This window comes from Mirounga leonina, unplaced genomic scaffold, assembly GCF_011800145.1.
Source record: "Mirounga leonina isolate KUSES-001 unplaced genomic scaffold, KU_Mleo_1.0 Mir_151, whole genome shotgun sequence".
Lineage (NCBI taxonomy): Eukaryota > Metazoa > Chordata > Mammalia > Carnivora > Phocidae > Mirounga > Mirounga leonina.
The window spans coordinates 45,569,526-45,573,263 of record NW_023270377.1 but is presented as its reverse complement, the minus strand read 5'-3'; positions in this window follow the sequence as shown (position 1 = coordinate 45,573,263).

Below are 3,738 nucleotides of genomic sequence, written 5' to 3'. Positions count from 1 at the left end.
GTAATAGTTGTGTTGGGGAGTTACGGAAAAAAAGGATGTGTCCTGCTGTATAGTTATTTGTAGCACAAATTGACTACACATGAGGATTCAAGCACCAGATTCTCTGCAGTTAGCAACTAATGCTACAGACAGAGTCTAGATGTAGCCACACAGAGCTGTCAATAGGTTTTTCTATAGAACTGAGGAATAATGTATAACTGAAAAATGACATATATAATGATAAATAGCTGTCCATGTTAGAGTCCTACACACAGGACTGTACCTGCATTTGTGGTCCCATGTAAGTCTCACAAGTGCCATAGTCCCACAATAATGAATACCAAGTGCCATGTGCAATGCGCTTTGACTCATACTCAGGAGGAAGCTAACTCAAAATCTCTGGATTACCATTTGTACTATTTTACTAAGTTAGTCAAATGGACGAAAAAATATGATTTGACAAATTTAGTTCTCTACAGGCTGCACTGATCACTTATTTTGAATTTGTGTAGCTACAGCCTTGGAGGATGGTTCTGCCACAAAAATAAACAAGACAAAACAAAACGAAACACTTTTACATAAAATATATTATGGACAGACTACCTCTGAGGAGAATGGGGAAAGATCTTTACAAATGATATCTATGATTATGTTGTGAATTAATATGTTTCAGGTATTATGTTGTACGTTAATAATTCCTCTGTGTTCTCAGTTGTCTGAGAGTCGTTACTTATACTCAGAGATAATTTATGCAGTCAACAAAACTAGGTATACGATGCTTTATTAAAAATGCACCAGTTATTTAAGGAGAAACCCATAATTTTTATAATCTTTGCATCAAAAAATTCTATTAAGGTAATAAGTTGACCTGACCTTTTATTTTTTTACCTAGCAATTGCTTAGTATATTTAAAGTTATTTCATTATGAAATGAACTGTATTCAGTAAAAGGACCCAGATCCAATGGCTGGGCCATTAAGAGTGAAAATGCTGTTTTCTGTTATTAAAACCAAAGAGCTGATCTTTAAATCTACTTGTGCACGTAATTTATCATCTTGAAGGAAATTATAATGTTATTTTTAAAATATCTACTATAACTACAAATTTGAAAAGAGCAGAAAACATTATATCCATATGTAGGTAAATAAAACTATTTTACTAATTTATAGCTTGTATCTCTTTTACTATTTTATAATGGGTTTCCCCAAGAGAGTCAAACAATATATCAAAAACAAGTGGCTAAAAATCTGCCTATTCTTTTCATTATTCTCACTCATTGTTCTTACTAAATTCTGATGAATTTGGATCTCCCAGGAAAATCAATGTTTTATAGATACTCATGAGCGTTTGAGCCTCTCCTCCTCCAAAAAGAATAACCCTAGAAAGCTAGAATAAAGGGCTAACACTGGCAAGTGAGATACATCATGGACAAAATCAAAATGAATGCTTCAATACAACAAAATTATAAATGCTCACTTAAATGAAGGTACAAAATGAACTTTCTGAGAGTGAACATTGTCAATTAGGGTGATCATATGTCCCAGTTTGCTAGGGCAGTCCCAGTTTATATTTCCACACTCAAAAATGTCATGATTTGAATGGGAAAAAAATACATGATCACCCTAGCCATGCTTATACATATTGAACTGACAAGTGGTAACATAAATATTGACAGTGAGTAATGTCTTTGGGAAACTTGAGTCTCTGTTTCCCAGAAGAGTTTAAAATAGGTCTTCCTATTTCTAGGATAGTTTTAGTTGGCATTGAAAAAGATGCCCTTTTCGTCTCTGGATATGTATTTATTGTGAATTTATGCTGAATTGCTTCTTATTTGCAGAATATCAATCTTGATTACAAGAATAAATGATTTATTTAACTTTGAGTTTATGCATGTTGACGTAAGTAACATATGATTAAAGTCCCATGTCTTAAGTTCTAAAGATGCCAAATAGCATGAATGTTTTCCCACCAAAGACTTTTTTGTTCAGCTATTGTCATATTGGTATAACTTGTAAAGTTATTAATAATTTATATATTTCTCTTTAATAATTTACTCATATTTAACATCACTCTATTATATACAGTGAAAGTTTTTAAACAAAAAGGAATGTGGAACTATATGTAGTGCATATATTAAAGAATAATACAATAAGAAAAGTAGCAGATCCTTTTTATAAGCTTAGCTTTGAGAAATTAGGTATCTACAGTCTCATCCTGCCATCTAGTGTTAAATATTCTCAAATTGCAAAAAGTTGCTCTCTAACTGAATAATGAAATTCTTCTTTTCTCTGATTAAAAAAAATCCCAACAGCTAGGGAAGATTATGAAGAAAATATTCTGATGCACATGATAACTAGAGTTACAATAGGCAAGTACTTACTGTAAACTATACAATTAAAGTATCAACTTATGTATAGTGAAAAAATACATCATAAAATATTTAGATGCAAAGGGAAAATAATTAAATGTTAAAACATAATATAAGTAAAAAAATAAATTAAAAAGACCTACCATCTTTTGTCTTCCAATAAATATATATATTACATACATACATATATAATATGTATATTTAAATATTTGAAGCGATCGAAAGCTGGACAGCTCTGAAGCCCATGGCTAGGCTAGAATGGATTAACTCCTATGTATCTGACCAGGAATACAAATCAAATCTTCAAAAGCTTACAACAAAGTGAAAGTGTCTCTGACGTCTGTTAAATCAGTCCCTCACTATATCCAAGCATAAAAAATATATATTCTATCACTATGTGTCAGAAAAAAAAATCAGTCACTAATTGGCTATACTCCCGTTCTGGCTAAATACAGCTGACATTTGAGAGAGACATTATTTGGGGGCATACTTATTACCTCCAAGATCTCTCTCTATAAACATTTGTATCATAAGAAATCAAGGTTTTGGAACAACAGCCTTCCATTAAACACATATTAATTGATCACCTACCATGTGCCAAACATTTGGACAGATACTGGAAGTACAAAGTGGTCCTTTGTACATTGTCATGTACAAAAGACATGGTCCTTGATCTCAAGGAATTTATTTTCTATCCTCAGGTAGACATTTAGAAAAATACACTTATTTTTGCTTATATTGTTTAAATAACTCAGATTGTTAAAAACAGTATGTTCAATGACTGGAACAAATCAGGCGGAATAGATAGGAAGGTAGGATGGAGGGAGAACATATTTCCTGTAGAAAAGCACTTTCTCTGAAGATAATAATTACTCTGGAACCTAGAAGGGAAGAAATATGAGGCATTCCATAGATTAAAAAGAAGTATTTGGATGCCAGTAATTTACTGAAAGAGTACTCTTAAAAATTAGGCAAAAGCATTAAGATAATGAAGCAGGTTTGGAAAAAGGATGAGGTGAGCAAACATGTGGATTTGACCTAAGCAATCAATTGCTTGATCAGGGTAGGGCTTTGGAATGTAATTTGCACGACAGAGTTGGCCTCCCTTGATGCAAGGGAATCTGTCTTTACTGGCTCCTTATTAGTCAGTCATTGTGTGAGCCGCTCTGGGAGTGGGGCACGTAATTTCTAGAGAAAGAACTACTATCAGCTGAGGACAGTTTGGAGAAGGATGCAGCTGAGGGCTATGAGCGGCCAATTCTCCCAGCAACTGCGAGATGAGTGCACTGGCTCAATAAAACGTATATGGGAGGGGGCACCAAAATAGAATTTGCTGGAAAATTGTGACAAGCAAACAAAACCTGTCCAAGTGCTGCACCTAGAATATTTGTA